The following is a 19,650-nucleotide window of genomic DNA, read 5'->3' as shown; positions in this document are numbered from 1 at the left end:
GAGTTCTGTTTGGGCAGCAGCAGATGCTGGGGTCACACATGGCAGGGCAGCCACCGAGCAGTGCAGGGGAGGGTGGCACTGAGGGGACCACAAAAGGGACCCTGCTGCTTGCTGGCACTGAGACCCAGTGACCACATCGCCCTGCTCTCCTCCCAGGCATTCCTCCAGCAAAGCTTTTCCCACTCATCCTGCATCTGGGGGGCTCTGACTGCTGCTCTGTGCTCCTGCAGGATGAGATCTTGGCTCTGTGTCCATCTTTGGGTGCCCAAAAAAGGACTCACAGAGTCAACCCTGCCCTCTCTAGGCTGGTTAGGGCTCACTCTTTCTTCAAAAACTTGCAGAATTTAGGTTTCTTCTCTTTTTCTACCACTTGCCTTCTCCCTTTAGTAATTTCAGACAAGCAGCAAGACACAATTTCACACATTCAGTCTCTAGTAAAACATTATTCTGCCCAGGAAAGCTCTCAAATCTCTCTTTGTATCCTGAATTTTTTTCCCCTGTGATGTGGAAGTTTATGTATCCTTGAAAAATCCATGTCCCTGTTTCTGAGAGAGCCTAGAGGGAGCAGTTCAGAGGATTTGGGCAGCAGCATGGCTCGTCTCAATTGCAGCAAAAGGGTTGTTTTTCTTGCCCCTAATCTCTTCTGTGTATTGCATTTCCTATCTGATTCATAAATGAGCAAATTTACTGTAGTCATTAGAGTTTTACCTCAGAACTAAAGGCAGGCTAATACAAAACTCTGCACATATTAACTTTGACTTTGCTTTTGTTAAGTCAGATGTTTCTTAATCAGAACCATATTTTATGCAAAGTCTGGTAATTTTAGGCACCTAAAAAAAAAAAAAAAGAAAGGAAAAGGAGTTAACCTTCCACTAAATATCAACCCTTCTTCATTGTAAACAGCTCAGCTCTAGATCAGTGATGTGACATTTTCTTTACCAAATGCAACTGTTTGTTTCTATCTTTTTATAAATGACAGTGTCTCTGTGGCCTTTCCATTTTAGTTGATGCTGAGAAATGGAGTACAAAGGCACAGCCCAGACTGCTCTGGCTGCAGTGCTGGCTCTTCTGGAGCGGTTCAGAACCCCATGCTAAGGGTGGCTCTGAGGTTCAAGTAGAGCTCCATGGATCAGAGTGTTTGAAATCCAGAGAATTCCTCAGCAGCTCATTTGGAATGCTGATGTTTTGGCCTCTGCATGGTTCCAGCTGGGGATGCAGAAACGCTGCCATGTGCAGGCCTCAGCCAAGCCCCAGGCAAGCTGGGGGCTCAGGACTGTGCATTCTGTGGGGCATCAGCCTGCATGAGAGAAAACATGATTTCCAAGAAGCAGCAGAGGCTGGACACAAATGCTGGAGAAGAAAAGCCACCCTGGCTTGCAGGTGCTACACCTCCTAAGGGCTGTTCCCTGTGTGAACTGCAGGTCTCCTTTCCTTCCCAAGTTCCACTCTTCAGTCCCATGAGGAAGGCTTGGGTACCATCAGAAACTTTAGGCAATATTAAATGCCTGTGTTCGCCTAAACAATCCCTTGTTTTCCCTGGGTTTGCAGCTTGCATCAGCCTCATCCTTTACAAGGTCCTCAGTTGCTTCTGCATCTTTTGGGGCCTAATTACCTTTCCAAAATAGGACCCCATGCAGAGGCAAGGGCAAATCCCCTCAGACCTCGTGGAAGGACTTGTCCTTAAGCCTGGAAACACCAAGAAAACCCTTCCCAAAGCTGTGGCCTCAGTGGCATGAGTGCTATTCCACTCTCCTCCTCTGCAAGCACCCAGCTTCCCCAAACAAGACAATTACCCTTCCTGCTCAGTATCAGGTCAGAGCACACATATTTCTTCTTAGCAGCAACTGCTGTGTTTGCTGGAGCTGCTTTTGCCCTGGTCAGGCCACAGGAAAGGGAAGACAAGCTCTGCAAGGTGAAATGTACCCTCACATGGGTCAGCTCCAGGAGAAATAGGGTCAACAATAGGAAGATGCCAGCACTAAGGGAAAGGTTGCCTTCCTATTTCCCCCAAAAGCCTTCCCAGAAAGCCTCCCCAAAAGCTTCCAGTTGCGTGCATTTCATGATTGTCAGATTTAGGGTTTGAACCTGAGGCTGTTGATGCCAATCCCACTTTTCCCATTTTTCCCCACCATCCCATGCTGGAGCTCTGAGCTGCTGCCTGGCACAGGTATTTAAGCAGCCAGAGAAAGGATTTAGCAGCCCAGGAGACTTTATCCAGCCACTGCATCCCTGTCTCTGCTTCAGCCACACATTCCCACACTGGCCACAGGGCTAAAAATAAATCAATGATGTTTAAATCAGAAAGCAAGATGTGCTTTTTCTCTCACTCTGCAGGTTTGAGTAGTCACAGCAAAAATAACAGATTTGTTTTGTTTCTTTCCTCAGCTTATTTTAATCCTCATGTGGATAGTTATGGAATTGTGGTAGCACATTTATTGACTCAAAGTGTTCTCTCAGAAGCTGCAGTCCACTGAAACCCACAATTTTACTTGAGAAACAATCCCTCTCCAAACAGCAGCCCCAGTTTCATGTTCATAAATAATAACAGTAGAGAAAGAAGAAAAGTCTAAATAAGATGGAGAGAGGGTTCAATAACAACCACAGCTCACTTTTCAAAACAGCCTTACAAAAATGCTGTTTGTACCACAGGTCTCAGCTGGACAATATGAGGAATGTCAGGAATCTGATTTCTAGAGACCAGTCTTTGGGGAAAAGGCAATTTTTAGGACATACTTGATGATATGATATTGAAAACAGTTCTGTAAATCACATCTGACTAGCAAACAGCTTCTTTGGAGCTCCAGAGCCATGGCAAGGGATGTACATTATCTGTTGCTTTGGATTTGTGTCTCTTACATGAAAGTTTATTCCAAAACCCAAGTGCTTGATGAATATCTTAATTCTTCCAACCAACAGGAGGAAGGGTTTGTGCTGAGCTTGTATGTCCATGGGTTCATTTGGCTGGTGCACCAGAAACAAGAGAAAAATAACATTTTTGTGGTAACAACTCTAACTTATTTACACCAATGTGAAAAAATATTTGCTTCCAGTGCAAATGACCTGCTCATGGTGCTATGAGTGAATTGTGACTTGCCAAATCACAAATTTGAGTGTCCTCAGCAGCAGCAGTTTGATCCCATGCTGAATTGGCATTTCTAAGACACTTTATGGGCTTGAAAGCCATTTCTGAAGGTGAGGAAAGTGGGAGGTTTGTCCCTGACCTGCAGCCTACTGAAGGAATTAGGAGCTCTCATCTGCTAAGGTGACATGACCCAGTAATGATTTCTCCCCCAGCTTTCCTTCTTACTTTCATCTCCCCACTTAATTTTCCTCCTCAGCACACAAATCTCTGCTTTTCCTCCCTGACTCATCACCACAGCCCCATAGGGCAGGGACCCCCCTCACCAGCATTGCTGACAACCAGGGCAGTGCAGAAACTGCAGGAATTCAGCCCAATTTCCCACATGGCACCTCCTTATTGGCATCACCAACAGGCAGAGGTGCAAAGACATCTTCTACCCATGTGAATTTCCCCAGCCCAGAGATCAGCCATGTCAGCCAGCCATGAAAAGAGACCTCCAGAGTGAATCCAAGACCTCCACAATGAATCCAAGGCCTCCACAGTGAATCCAAGACTTCCAGCATGAATCCACAACTTCCAGAGTGAATCCAAGGCCTCCAGAGTAAATTCAAGGCCTCCACAGTGAATCCAAGACCTCCAGAGTGAATCCAAGGCCTTCATAGTGAATCCAAGGCCTCCAGAGTGAATCTGAGACCTCCAGAGTGAATACAAGACTTCCAGAGTGACTCCAAGGCCTCCAGAGTGAATCCAAGACTTGCTGGATGTGAGTTCATTGTGTGCCTGTGGCCCAGAGCAGAGATGTGACACAGGAGCTTCCTGAGGGTGGATGGCATAATGAACATGCTGACTGTCCCCTGTGAGGGGAGGTGACCCTGGGAGCTCCATCTCCTTCCTGGAGGAGGACATGTGCTGGCCACCCAGCCAGGGGTTCTGCAGGCTGGACCATTGTCCTTCCCCCTTCTCCCAAGTGGGGAAGATGAAACAGCACCAATAGAAACAACTGAATGAGGCTGAGTGTTGGGAGACATCCCCCTGATGTGGGGCCTGTGCAGGAAGGGCATCGCATCACAATTCTGACACTTTGCCCTCTACAGAGCCTGCCCCACACCATCTGCACCACAGGAAAAGCCAGGAGGTTCTCCAGACACCTCTCATGTCCACAGAGCTGTTCCCTTCCTCATTAGGTGTGAACACCCTCCCCACTCTCCTTGGTGGTACCTGAGATCATCCTCCCTGCACCAGAGCACCAAGGACATCGGAGTGTCTTCATGCTGCCCCATATCCTCAGTCACATCCTGCTGTCCCCAGTGGCTGAATTCCCCCTAATCCAGTGCTGCCCTGAGTGATTAACCACCCCTACACCACCCTGCAGAGGACCAGCTGGATGGGTGACTTGAAAGCATCTTTGCTCCTGACACGCCTGGTGAGATTGAAGGGTGAAGCTAAAAACATAACTCACCAGAGAGCACATTTTTGCATTTCAAAGAAAAAACAATTTTACTTGCTAATAAATGATTTGTTTATTTACCCTTTCCTCCCAGAGAATGGTTTCATGGCTGTAAGTCCAGATAACTTATGCTTGTCTTTAACCCGTGCGCGACTTCAGGGTCACCCATTTGGGGAAGTGTAGTATTTCTTACCCTGGTAGGCAGCAAAAACAGGCTGGACTCTTGCCAGATGGGAGGCTTGCTGGAGACACCCAAGTGGCAGTCTGGCTGGTGGCCATGTAGAGCAGGGAGGTCAGGGGCCATCCATCAGGTTGGGTCCTTTCTGGGTGAGCAGGCTCGAGTAAATAAGTAGTTAAGCTGCCTGCTCCATCCCTGGAACTGGAAAAGCCATTGGGAGTGGTGCTTTCAGTACAGCACAAAGTGTCAGCCCAGTTTGTTTTGTTTGCTAATGTGGCCCAACAAGAGGCTGGAGGGTAAATGCAGTCGGCTGGAGAACACACAGTTCCTGGACAGGTTTTGAGATGTGCCCAATAGTGACCCCATTTCCCTGGACTGCCATGAGGGCTGGGGTTTTGGTTTGTTTGCTTCCCCTTTGCTTTGTTTCTAACTCAGAGCAGACCTCATTTATTGTAACAGGAAAACCGAGGGCTCTATTAAAGTCATGATTATGCAGCTGCCAAGTATTCAGGGTGTTTGAGTTGGGATTTTTTTTCAACAGAAAAATCCCCTCGCTCTCCTTCACAGGTAAACCTATTAAATACTTTTCCAAGGTCAGTTTTTCCTCCCATCCCCCTTGTGCCAGAAACAATTGCTTCATATTTTGGTAATTTTGAGGTGAAAACAGTAACATCTCAGTAATTCAGAACTGAAGTGCCTCTATTCAGGCTCTCAATGGAAAACAAAATTTCCCAGTGAGACATTTAAGTTTCTCCAGGAGCTCCAGCCACCACCCAAGGAAAAGGCAGCAGTGCTCTGGATGCCCTCTGATTAATCCTCCTTGCACCCTCGGTGTACAGAGGGTATTAACCTCAATTTACAGATCAGGAAAATGAGAGAGGAGGGAGATGAGTGACAGCTGTAATGAACACACTGCTTCACTCAGCCAAGGATTACAACCCATGGACCCCCAGCTCCCAATTCCCTAATTAGCAAATGGCATAGCTCCTCCAATGGACCAGAAATGAGCCTTTTTGGAGGAAAACAAAATATTTCCCTTCAGATGCCTGGGTTTCTGCAAAATACCTTGGTGCCAAGGGTGATTACAAGCCCTGCTTCTGCCACTGCCACCTCTCCTGGTATTGCTGGTGACAAATCCATCTTCAGGGAGGAAATATTTGCTGTCACACCACGCCATAGGAGGAAGCATTACAGAAATGCAGCTATTCAGCACTCTTGGGGGATCTGGCTGTGCCCCCTCCCAGGCTGATTACAGCTCCCACGCTGGTTTATTTGCTGAGTGTTTAGGTCTTGGTGCCAATGGAAACCCAGTTTCATCAACCAGGTTTTTTTTTTTTTCTGGCATGAGAGGATAAATTTGATTAAAAATTGATTCAAGTCACCTCAGTAGCTTTGTGTGACTCTGACAAGTGCAAACCAACACTTCTCTGTGGATGGGATAGTTTTGTACGCATGTTGCATGTAAAGTGTCTTGGTTCAGGCAGCAATCCCAGCCAGGAAAATACCAGTGATCCCAAAGCATTGCCCATGACAGCTGATTTCACTGTTCTATCTTTTCTAGCAGTCCAGAAGAACAGCTCACAATAAATTAAATATACATTAAATATGAATGGATATCCATTAAATATTTCTTATCTATGCACTTTTAAAACTCAGACTTCCATAGATGTTTTGGCTTTAGCAGAGTGGTTGGCAGATTTTCCAAAATAAAGTTGTTTGGTTGTTATTTTGCTGTTTTGGTGGTTTTCCCCCCAAATAGAATAATATTCTAGTAAAATCTACAAGCTTCACAAAACTTATATCAAAAAGAAGCCCCCTTCACAAAATGCATTCTGATTTTCCTGCAGCGGAAGGGTAGACATAACACTGGCTGGCACATTTCATCCTTCTCATTCATTTGCAATACAATGATGTAATCTTAGAGAAGGAAAAAACACTTTTTTTGGTGAAAAAAAAATCCGTTTATTTTTGGGTTTGAGATTTTCTTCCCCTCTGGAAAAATGTTTTCTTTCCTGTAATTTCAGAACATGTTTTCTCTAATTTCAGATTTTTTCCATAAATAACAAGTCTGATTCCTGCCCTGCTCTCTTGCATCCTTTATGCAGGATCCTCCCAGGAATGGCATGCCTCAAGGATTAAAGAGATGTAATGTTTGGAGAGAGATAAAGATTAAGTTCACTCGGTTCCTAGACCTCATGACGGCTCCGAGCACAAGACTGAATTTCACTTTGTATGAGTTATCACAACTGAAACTGCTCTTCGGTGGAAACCACTCTGCAACCATCCATTTGCAGTTGTAAAAGTCAATATATTTAAGCCTGCGGTGCATAACAATGACCCCTATGGATCCTCCAACGTTTTTCTTGGATCTGTGTAAGCCTGTTTTTAATATATTACTCATCTAAATTGTTCCTGGGACTTGATTATTTGCTGGAGTTAAATATCCAATCTTTAAAGATTGTTAAGCATGTGCACGCTGAATTCCCCACTGCAATAAGCTTCATTTAGCTCAACTAAAACTGCCTTGCTATAAAAAAAAAAAAAAAAAAAAACGCTTTAAAATATCCCAAACTAACTGCTCTCTTGGTTGGTGGGAGCTCCCCAGGCAGGATTCCTTAGTGATGATAATCTCTGGTTTTGGCTGGCTCTGTTTGGTCCCTGCAAGAACAAAAATCCAGTTTTCACTGAGCTGCACATGGAGAGGGCACAGGCACCCCCTCTCCCCTGCAGCATCCTTCCCAGAGCGCACGGACACTGGATGTTCCCCCAGGAAAAAGAAAGTGTGGCGAGCCAAGCGATCTACAAAACAATATTGATTTATGCCGTGTCTCTGAAAAGAGGATGAAATCACCCTGGCTTGTCGGAGCCAGGGCTCGCTGCATTCCTCGCAGTCACCCCGGCCCTGGAGAGCCCTGCTCGCTATTCAGAGGCAAATCAAATCCCTGCACACCCAGCCCAGCGCCGGGTCCCTCCCTTTGTCACCATCAGGATTCTAAAGCCCATCAAAGGCTGCTCAGCCTTTGCCTGCTCTGCTTCCCAAGCCCCGGCTCCTTTTCATCGTGCTGGTGCAAATTAGGGAGCAGCCTACTGAAGGAGATGAAACTGCAGCAGAAAAGAACTGGGCCGAAAAAATAAACCAAAATCAGAGTTCAGCAGGCGACTGTTCTCTCTCTCTCTCTGTTTCTTCCGCAGAGAAGGAGAACTGGGTCATCCTGAAAATCACTGTACAAAGCCTGGCATTTCCCCCCTCCTCTCCTATATGGGAAAGCAATTGGGCAGTCATGCGAAAAACTGCATAAAGTCCGGCAAAATGTGGGGGGTTTTTCTTCCCCTCCTCCTGCTCCTCTGAATAATCTCCCCTTTTGCTCCACAGCAATGAATACTAACAAGGTGATTTCAGTGTGTTTTCCGGTGGTGTTCAGAACAAGTGCCAAACATTTATTTCCAAAACTTGAAGCTTTGCAAATTGTTCGCCTTTGTGGCTTTGAAGTCTGGGGGGAAAACACCCTAATTTATGTGCGTTTGATTGATTTTTGTGGAAATGCAAAGTGTCTTTATCTCAACCATACAGTCAGATTTCTGTGGTTTTGACCACAGAGCCTCCCTACAGTTTCAACAGCTTGATATCCAGAATTAATAAACCTGATGTGTACATGCTTTCAGAACCCCCTTGTCTTATTCCCCCAGGGAAAAATATCATCTGCCCTATTGTTGACTGCTCAGATTTACCCCCCTAATATTTCTCCCATCAACATGTGATTAATCACCCAAATCCAGCAGGCACCTCTCAGGAACTCAAGATCTTTTACAAGCCCTAATTAAGCCTTGCAACATCCCCGTAAAATAGGTTGAAGCCAGGGTTAAATGATTTGCCTGAGGTGACAGAGTAAATCAGAAGCAGAGGTAAAAATGAGACAGAAAGCTGCTGTTCCTGAAGCACGTGCACAGCTCCCAGGATCGATGCAAGACACCAAAACCTTTATATTTCTCTTTGAAGATAAGATGCTACGGTCACAAAAGCCTTGGCAGCCATGCCATGAGGCTTCCCCAGCTGTCAGGAGTCTGCCTTCATCCCTTTACAGCCTGAGCATCATCTGTCTGCCCATGGTCCATGTCTGTGCTTCCTCATCCTCCTCCTCCTCCTGGCTGCTGCCAGCTGCCAGCTGAGCCCTGCCCCAGACCCATCTTTCATGAGCCACCTCTCCCCATTTGACACCCAAATTGAAGCCAGAGCCTTGTCACTTGGCACATCATCAATTCTAGGGCTCCAAGCGGGAATCAGAGCCAGGTGTGAGGATGTTGGGGTCTGGGCTTCTCTCCCCCTTCCTTTGGAGGGGAAAATCACATCAACGAAGGTGAATCCAGTGACACATTCTGGGAGGCAAAAGCAGCAAAGAGGAGGGGAAATCCATCACTTTTTTTCATGGTCTGGGAGTTCCTGTTACCTTGCCAGGGGTCTTTTGGTGGGATCACTTATTTTCTAGACTCAGAATTATTCTCATGCAGGTGGTGGGGAGGGTTGTCCATGTACTCACTTTTTCTTCTCCTCAGAGTTATGAAATACAGTGTGGGTTCCTGAGGCTGATTTTCTTTCCTCCCAAGAAAGATCTTTCCTTTGTTTTTTCTTAATTTGCCTCAGATTTTCACATCAGAATCCAACACTAAACAAACAAACCAGCGAGATGAGCTCAGTTGGTTAGAGCATGGTGCTGATGATGCTAATAACTCCAAGGGTGTGGGTTTGATCCCTGTTTGGGCCACTTACTCAATGATCCTTCCAAATCAGAATATTCTGTGATCCTGTGAACTCAAAATCAATGTTCCCTCGGCTGGTTTAGTGGTTCCCTCAATGACCCAGCAGCAAAACCAGACTGGCAGGGGTAGGGAGATCTCCCTGTTGTATCCACCAAAGTGGGCTCTGCTGGGAAGTTTAAATGCCCACAGCTCAGGAAAGCATCCATGGGCAAACAGATTTGCCTTATCCTTCTCCCTGCTGCTCATGTATATGCTTCAATGTATTCCTAAAGGTCATCCAAGGAGATGTCATTCCTAGAAAGTTCTTTCTCCCCCAGGGCTTTTCATCTCCTCTCACATCTTTACACAGCCTGGCACAATATTGAATAAATAAAACATGACCAGTTTACAAGGAAATGATGCTCTGAAGCCCTTGGCATGCCAGGTCATCCAGGGACAGACAGAGGATCATCCCTGTGTGGCATTACTGAAAATTTTATTGAGAGCAAGGAAAGCCAGCACATCCCCACTTCTGATGGCATCTGTCTCAGCTGTTCTCCTGGGGGTCAGCTCAGATCTTTGGGATTCTATTTTCTCAGGGGCCAGCTCACATCTTGGGCATATATTTAGGCTGGGGAGCATCTCGGGGACCTCTTGCAAAGAATTTAATAATTCATACAGAAAATAATACCCCCTGGGCACAAAGCACCTTTCCACCCTGTCCCTGGAGATAGGACAGCTGATGTCCCCAGAAGGCTGCTGGAGCTGGAGCTGGTGGCCCCAATGGCATCCCTGGGGACAGCCTTGCGTGCTGCACATGTCCCTGCTCCCAGGAACAGCTTGTGTGCAGGTGCGCTCTGCTCCCAGCACAGCACCAACATCTGGCTGAGTGGCACACCGCAGCACTCAGGCATCCCTGCCTCCAGAGATCCCCTGGGAGCTGCAGCAAAACTCCCCCTCTGCTCTGCAGTTGCAGCAGCCACCCCATCTCACCACCAGCACCAGAATTCCAGAGGCTCAGACCATCCCTGTCCCATGCTCCAGCTCTGGAAGCAGTTAATTCACAAGGTGCCAGGAAATGGGGCTAAAAATAAGCTGCATGTTTTCTGTGTAGAGCATGCCACGCTTTCCACTGCTTTTGCAGTGGGATTCTTCAAATCAGCCCTTACAGAAAGTGGGATTTTATTTTTCCCCCCTGTATCTATTTCAACATCCCAAACAGAGCCACAGGCAATGGGTGTGTTCTGCCCTATCCTCCTGCAGGGCCAGTGTTCCCAGCTCTCTCCCTCCTTCTGGTGGGTTTTGCAACGTTTGGCTATTTTGAAACCAAGATAAATTTCCAGACCCATGTTTACAGCAAAAAACTTGAAAGCACAGATCCTAAACCCCGGAAGGCCAATAGACACAACTCTAATTGCAATGTTATTCTAATTCCAGCTATTTTAATTAAGCACTTGGGTTGGCCATAGGATTGTGCTTTTTTTCCCTCTGCCTTTTGGAAACATTTCCAGAAATATGAATAGTCTCAACAGCTGGGCAGGAAAATCGGAAATCAAAAGTGTGCAGAAAATGCTAATTAAAATGGAACCAAACTGCGGAAAGCTCAGCATTTTCCGTGTCATGCTTTCCTGTCTGGCTTGGCTGTTCTAAATTCACCTCTCCATGCTGCAGCAGGAGCTGGGCTGGCAGCATAAGGCTGAGATTTTGGGAAGAGAGACTATTCCTTTTTCATCCCTTTTCAAAGACACAGGTCAGAAAGTTTGTCCTGCATTGATCTGGTGGCTGGGTACAGCGATTTCCCTGAGCCAGACTTGGAAGTGTTGCTGTTATAAAATACCACTTGTTCCACAAAAAGCAGTCAGGAAACAGTTAATCCCAATTAGCCCAAACCAGCAGATATCATTCTTTATATTTTGGCAGTTCTCGTTTTGAAGGAAAAAATATGTTTGTGTTCTTGGAGTCTGCCTGAACAATAAAATCATATGCCAATTTTCTGGTCTAAATTAGGTGAAAGACCAGACTTTTTATCATATGTGTGTGTCTGCGTGTGCTGTTGGGCTACATGTTTATTTTACTCTTCTTTGTATTTACCACGGAAATCACGGCCTGCCCTGCACATGGCTCAGCCTGGCAGCCTGGTTCATTCACTGGGACTGGAAATTCAACCTGGCACAGGGAAAACCCCAGGCACTATCAATTGCAGAAGGAGATATTGCCAAAAGATAAACATAATAAAGTCAGTTATTGTCAGCGTATCAAGCCGAAGCCTTTCCAGGGTGGATGAATAAGGGGTTTAAACTTTTGCACTGGTTGAAGTGTTTTCATGTCCCACTTCAGTGGGAGCTGAAAGACTTCCAAACCCTGGGCTTCAAAGAGGCTAAAAATCAAAAGGATTAATGAGTGGTAAAATACCATGGGAAAAGAAGTGAAGCTGGCACATCTTCCATGGGACATTGTCCATTGTGAGCGCACAGCCAAGGTGCAGGCAGCACTGCTCCCATCAAAGGGGAGGCAAAGGAAAACAAGCACATTTTCAGCTCCCTTCCACACGCTGTTCCCATCTGCTGGGACCAGCCATGGCAGCCTGACCAGGGGAGAACAATTCCATGCCACCACCTCCCTGTAGAGCATCTCTTGGGCCCTGTGGACACCGCCTAGCATGCAATGAGAGGGGCACAACCCAACCTGTGTGACCCACAGGGAGCCCCAAACACCCATATTTTTCTCCCCACATGCAAATGAGCTTCCCATATCTTGTTTTCATCATTCCCTCCCTTCAGATGTCACTAATTTCCAGGAGAGGCAGGAGGATGCCAGACTCACAGCCAGCACAGACGCCGGCACGCAACGGAGCAGCCGTGCCTGCAGCAGAGCAGGAGATGCAGCAGAACCCAGCCAAAATGGGCCTGAACTATCAGCCAAACCACCAGCAGCAGCTCTGCTCACAGGGTGAGTGAGATGGGAGTGAGCATTCCCCATCCAGAGCTGCTCCGAGCTCTCCCCATCCAGAGTGCCTCCAAGCCCTCCCCTCAGGCCATCCTCGGATCTCGTAGGCCTCAGTTTGCTGCTCCCTCAGCCAGGAGAGCACCTTGGGCATTGAATCACCAGCACCCCCTTTGAGTCCTTTTCCAAGAGTTTTCACAACACTAGAGGGAGACAGGATTCAAACCAGGCTTTGCAATCACAAATCCATGTTCACCCACGGCAGAAACTGTCCTGAAATCCTGGCAGAGCCCAGTGCACCCAGGAGAACGTAGGTGCCACCTCTGAGCACAGGCCGTGTGCACAGCAGACCCTCTGCAAAATATTATTTTGGAGGTTTTGCTCAAGAAACGCTCATAAAACAGACAAAAATTCAGTACAGGCTTAAATTTAAGCACACACTTAAGAGCTTGCTGGCACAAGGGCTCAAGCTAGGATTAAGAGCCACACACCACATTACTTTTAATTGAGCTACTGTCTTCCCATATGGTTTTCCTTGGGGAGACCAGTGGCTGGCTTATGAGTTCAAGTAACAACATCAGTTAAAAGAGCATTCAAACAATTGTGGTTGGCAGCTCCCTGAATAATATGAATGTTATGGAGTGTCGGAAAATGTCGTATCATCAATTTTCTGGTTTCCTGCACTCATTGCTTTTGATCTCCACTAAAAGATTTATTGAATGGCTTTCATTTTTACATTAACCTTTTCCAAATCACACCGATTGAGAGCTAGGGAGATTTTTAATTTTTTTTTTTTTAACATACAAATCTTTTTAAAGTTGAGGTTTTCCATTCCTCCCAGTTTTTATTGTTTGAAGCAAAGGGTTGTTTTGGCAGGTTTATGAGATGGAGTCTGTTTTGCTGACAGACATGCCTGATAGATTGCTTGTCTGTGTTTTATTTTTGGAGCCATTGCTGCGTTATCTGTATTTGAAAAACAATTCCATTTGATTAAAATTTAAATCAAATATATGGTAATATCAGCCTTGCTTACAGATCTCACATCTCTCCTGTGAAGCCTCTTGCCCCAAGTGTGAGTGAAGTGTAATGAAGAAGAAAGTGATTCCTTCCCCTCCAGCAATGGCCACCTTCTGTCATTATTGTACACAAATGAGAAATAATTCCTCCCCATGAACCATGTGATGTCTTGAAAGGTGAATAAAGACACTTCTTGTGCTGCCTGGCTAACCTAGACATGCCACTGATGAGTGTGAAATTAAAACATTCCTCAAAAAATAAAGTTATAGCAGCCAGGACATTTGGCTTGCATGATTTCCTGCAGCAGTGAATTTTGGAGTGACCACAGCATGCACAATTAATGATGGATTGGATGGATTGGACATGAAGGACTATAAAGATTATTACCTTTAATTTGTCCCACGTATTTCATCATTTGTAGCTTTAAAGCCCTGCCTTGGGATCACATCCCAAGAATTTGTTGTTGTTTAACAAGACCATTTTCACTAATCTCTACCACACCAGAACTTGGAGGTGACTTAGAGACATAAAACTGAGAATTTTTAGTGCCAACACTTCTGTGCAAGAGAGCAAGCCAGTGAATCAGTGAATCAGAGCATCCTGGCTTGGAAGGGCCCCCTAAGGATCATGGAATCCTACCCTATGCTTGAGAGTATTGTCCAGTGCTCTTCCTTCAAGATTAAATGATACCTGTTACCATCCTGGGAGGTCGTACATGCTCATTTTATTCTCTGTTAAAAGAAGAGGAAAAAAGAAGAGATCTTTCATTTAAGTTGTATAAAACAGAGATGCCTCCTGCAACTCATTGAGACCTTCAGTGGCAGTTGTGGAAAAAGAAAAAAAAAAAAAAGTCCATTTCCTTCCACTGTTCTTTGCTTTTAGACAGCCCAAACATGTTAATTTTGATTTGCCAAGTTTGGTCTTTTTCTTTCCTTGATGAGCCAAGTTCACCCCCTCAAAGTCCATATGTGACAGCACTGATGAGCTTGGCCTTGCTGATGCTTCTTGAAATAGCCTCCAGCCCCAAAATAACCCTGCACACACACCAGCACCACTTCCTGACTGGGAATCACAGGGATGGGGCGGGCAGGGAAATCTGGGCAGCTCAGGACTGAACAAGAATTGGGGATGGTCCAATTTTCTATAAACACAGCTAAACAAGGCAGAGTGCCCCTCCTCCCCCTCTCAGCATTCTTGTTGTCCCCTCTCCTATCTCAGCTGAATTTTCCTACCAGCTTCCTGAAGACACTTCCCGATTTCACACCCTAAACATCCTCCACTTTTATTTGGCCAACGCTTCCTACGCTTCCAGCCCTTCTGCCTGGCTCCTCCAGAGCTGCTTCTGTGCTTCCTCTGTCCTTGATATCTCAGCAATAGATGGAAAACCACCTTTCCTGTGCCAGGTGCTGGAATGCTGCAGGCATTTTTATTCCTTCCCTGCTAAGTGGTGAGTGCAGGTCACTCCACATCAGGGCTACCCAGCAGCTGCTTCACAAGAGGTAGCAACAGAGGTGGAAGGACTTCAAAATCTAAGTTAGGAAGGGCATCACACTCAGAGGGAGCTGATGTGGTTCTGGGTGCTGTGAGGGTCCTTCCAGCCCCATATCAGTGGGGGACTGAGGAATGGGACTGTCCCCTGTGAGGAGGTGGCAGCCACCGTGGTCTCCAAAAGGAGCACTCCCTCCCAGCCACATGCACTGCCCTTGGATCACCTCTGCTGGGAATTCCCAGAGCTCAAGCCACGGCCAGCTGGAGACAAGGGATGTTTGTGTTGACCACACAAGGTTTCCCAGCAGAGGAGTTTTCCTGGAGAGCCAGCACTGATGGACACAGGGATGCACTCCTTTGGGAGACACTGCTGCCAGCCAGGTAAGGTGCAACCTTCATGCTGCTTCCTCCTCCTCTGGAGAGCTTTAGCCACTGGTGGAAAGCACCGTGCCCTGTCACATCATTGCCCTTTTTCAGCTTTTTATTTTGGCACTCAGGAACACAGGAGCTCCCCAGAACTACAACTATGTACAAGGCTTTGTGGAGACGTGAGTGAGCAAAAAAGAGAAAGGGCACATCCTCCACTGCAGAAGGCAGAGAATCACAGAATCACTTAGGCTGGAAAAGACCACTGAGTCCAACCATTAACCCAGCACCAAACATGTCCCCAAGTGCCACATCTACATTTCTTTTAAATCCCTCCAGTTGGCACAGACTGGAGCTGGCAGAGCAGTGCTCACCATGCTGGAGCCAGCCCAACACCAGGGCTGTGGTGGGACATCAAGGGCTAGGATGTGACTCAGCTTTTGGGTGCTCTAGTGGCCCAACAGGAGGACCTGCAGCAGGCAGAAACGGCCTGAATTTTGGAAACAGCATCACGTGGAAGGCAGACACACTCCAAAGTGTTCAGCTCTGATTTAAGGAGAGACTATGGAACCTCAGCTTCTGCAAAACTCTTTAGAGAGGCATTTGGCGCTTCAGCAGCAGCTTTGGGAAGGTCTTCTGACACATGAGAAAGCAAAAGATTTTGCCAGGAAAACTAGGTTGAGGAGCAGCAAGGCTTATTTATGGAGAGCCTGCAAAGGGGCTGTCTTTGTTCCCCACAATGGTATTGGAGCCACCGATGGACAAATGCCCTGCTTTCTGATGTAAAAATATGAAAGCAAGGCTTGCTTTGAGAACTTTATATTTTGTTTCAGCCACATTTTGTTAGTATCAGATGCAGCCAGGGATATAATACCCTACCTCAGAGCAGCCAAAGATAACAGGCAAAGCTTTGCTAGAAAGGATGGCTATGAAAGATGAGTGAGTGATGAGGGGGATACCACATCCTGCATTTAACCTGCAGCAGACAGGCACAAAATCCCTCTCCCCTCACCTATCACCCACTGTCTCTCCCCTCAGGAAGGTGTATTTTTGCCACCCTGGTATTCATAAGTAACTCTCATGAATTCTTGTGCTTCACCTTATTGCTTTTTTCTTAAAGGGAAAGGAGGGTTCTCTCTTCAGACAGGATCTTAATCCACCTTGCACCACTACAAAAAAACAGATTGGTGAACAACAAAAAGAATAGCAAAGGGTCTGGTTCTGTAATTCCAACATTTCTGCAGCATTAGAGCAAGATAAAGAAAATCTAAGTTGTCCTTGTTTAATATTAAAGAGATAACAGTTACGGAGACATTTAGGAGCCAGGACAGCTGCCTGCCCATTGTCCCATCATGGAATTTATGCATACACTGCTGGAGGCTTCCTGAGCTTCAAATGTGATGTGTTAAAGAGAAGCCCTCACCTTCATCCATCTGTGGCTCTTCCAAGCAAAGGAACTGATGCAACACTTTACTCCATCCTAACCAGAGCCACCATGTCACTCATGGCAGGGAAAAGCAAGACAGCACATGGCATTTGTCAGCAAGCTCAGCCAGAAACACAAAAACTGTCAGAAACATGGAAACGGTCAGAAAAACAGCCCAACCCATCTGGACAGGGAGCTCCAGGTGAACAGGAGCCCACACTGGATGAGCCTTGCTCAGCTCACATCAATTCTGACAATTTTGTGCCTCCCAACACCACACCAGGGATGACAGCGATGTGAAGCTCAGCCTCAAAGAGCTTCACAAGAAAAAAACAACTCTAAATTATTTTTTCCTCCAGTAAATCCTTCCTTGCAGTGAGAATCACTGGAGAGTTTAGTTCTTTTTTCCGATACGCAAAACGCAACTGCCCAGCCCAATGCCTGTGTAACATTTATGAGAAGAGAACAGATGAGGGATGAAATTAAAGCTGAGCAGCCCCAGGAATGGGCTGCAGGAATCCTTGGGAACAACATGCTGCCACACATGGCACACCGGGAGGGTCCTGCTAATGGAAAAACAAGGAAAACCATCCATGACAAAATGCTGGAGATTCCACCACTTCAGTGCCAGTTCAATGCTCAGCACACACCATACCTCAAGGGCTGGTTAAAAACAAGTTAATGACAACCCAAAACAGGCAAGCATGACCTTTTCAAGAAATCAGAAAGACTGGAACTAAAAGACTCTGGAAATAGTCATCAAATTGTGGATTAAAAAACCAAAACCAGTCTGTATTTTCCAGCTTGTCCTTTTGGGCCAAAGCTGTCCAGGCACTGCATGAACCAACTAAATTTATGCCTTGAAAATGCTCAGAAGTTGTGTTTTATTTCCTCCGGGGATGGAAGCTGCATCTTCAGATGATGCTGTCCATCAGTAGGTGGTGGATGCACCTCCTTTGTGGGTCCTGGGCCCCCATCCCAGCTCTGCAGATCAAGGGGGACCACAAATAATTACACGGCTGGTGAGCAAGAGGAATAGCAACACCAAGAGTCTCACACTGACAGCAAAGACACCTTTCTCCTCCTCATGCCACCTTCATTGACCTTTTCCAGATCATTCATGGCCCTCTTCACCTCTCAGTGAGTTACCAGCTCACACAACAAGCCCCCAGAATATGGACACTGGAGGGGAATGAAGATTCTCTGGCATCCTTTGGCACAGCAGATTTTGTTCCTCAGTGCAGGCAGCTCACCTCTGCCTGATCCATCATTGCCTTCATGTCCTCCCAAGCCCACCATGCTGAGCACATTTGTACAAGTCCAGCTTTTTTGCTCCCAGCAGCTTTGCTGTATTATTAAAATAACACCCTTTTGTCATCCAGGCCCTAAACACCTCTCTGGAGCACTTGTGGAAGGACTGAACACCCAAGGGCTTCTTCAAGGGAAGAAGAACTCGCCCTTCTCACAGGAGCTGGGCTGAGGAGGCTGATAATCATCTTGTGATCACAAATTACTTTTCACAAGGTCCATTTATGAGGTAACAGTTGGCATGCGGAAAGCATTTCACTTCGCCAGCAGCTTGCTGAAAACGAACCATCGTGAACCCTAAAAAGAAACCCTGAATCAAAGGCTGCATTCTTCTCTCCCACACTGACCCCTTTGTTTGGATCTGCCCAAAAGTTTCATTACGAAAGTCTGATACAGGAGCCTTATTAAATTGTGATTAAATGACGTGTCCGTGTGGAAGCCTGCTCTCTCTGCTGTTGATGTGGGCTGGGTTTCTTAGACTTTTAAAACATACAAGCTTATGAAATAGCTGTAATATCTTTTCCCATGATTTCTAGGGAAAGGAGGGTCTTTGCTGCTGCTCTAGCCGTACCTGGCCTTGCTCCAGAGGATAACATTTTCATTAAAAGTGCATTAGGTGCACAGTTCACCATGCAGCTGTCCTGACAAAGCACTGACCTGACTCAGAAACCTTAATGGGCTCTGCTGAACCTTGCTGGCTTCTGTAAATACAGAATCACCCATCACTGGGTTCACTTTGAGCTGTTTTTACCATCATTTGGATCCAGTTTCTTCACACTTTTTGCACCTATCTCTGCCTATGTTTTGGTATTTAAAAGAAGAAGCAGAAGCTGAATCATGGCTCAGGCCAGATAATGTTGACCACTGGAGCAGCAGGGCTGACACTGGGACATCTTAGAAAGGGTTAAACGGGAGAAATCCCAACCCAAAACCTCCCCACCATTTCTGACCAAGTGTGAGCTCTGAGCCACCAGCAAACTCACAGCAGTGATGCATCCTTCCCTTCAGATGACTCACTGTAAATAGTGCCTGGTGATTTACGCACAGAAAAATCCATTTAGCACGGAAATGCACAAATTCGTGCGTTTTAAGGCCAGAGGAGCCGTCACAAATGTTCAGTCTGGCTCCCTGGAGAGTGCAGCCTCGCCCTGCAACCCCTGCCCAAAACGCTCAGCTTCCGTTGGAGTAAAGCATCCTCAGGGGAAGGCTTGAAACACTTTCTCCTAACATTTGTCAGGAGGGATGCTGTAAAAACAGAACCAAAGAATCACAGAATGGTTTGGGTTGGAAGGAACCTTAAAGATCATCCTGCTCCACCCTCTCCCATGGGCAGGGACACCTTCCACCATCCCAGGTTTCTCCAAGCCCTGCCCAGATAACCAGCCTTGGACACTTGCAGGGATGGTGCAGCCACAGCTTCTCTGAGAACCTGTGCCAGGGCATCCCACCCTCACAGGGAACAATTTCTTCCTAATATCCCATATAATTTGAAGCCATTCCCCCTTATCCACTCACTACTAGTCCTTGTAAGAACAACTCTGTGCTCATTGAGTAGGCAGCAGATCCAGCTACTCATAGAGGTGGCAAAACTTCGATGGGAATGGGAACTTTGAATGGCAGCCTTCTGGCTGAATCAGCAGGAATCCTCCATGGCACACATG

This window comes from Zonotrichia leucophrys, chromosome 8, assembly GCF_028769735.1.
Source record: "Zonotrichia leucophrys gambelii isolate GWCS_2022_RI chromosome 8, RI_Zleu_2.0, whole genome shotgun sequence".
In the NCBI taxonomy this organism is placed as follows: domain Eukaryota; kingdom Metazoa; phylum Chordata; class Aves; order Passeriformes; family Passerellidae; genus Zonotrichia; species Zonotrichia leucophrys.
This window is presented reverse-complemented; position numbering follows the sequence as displayed.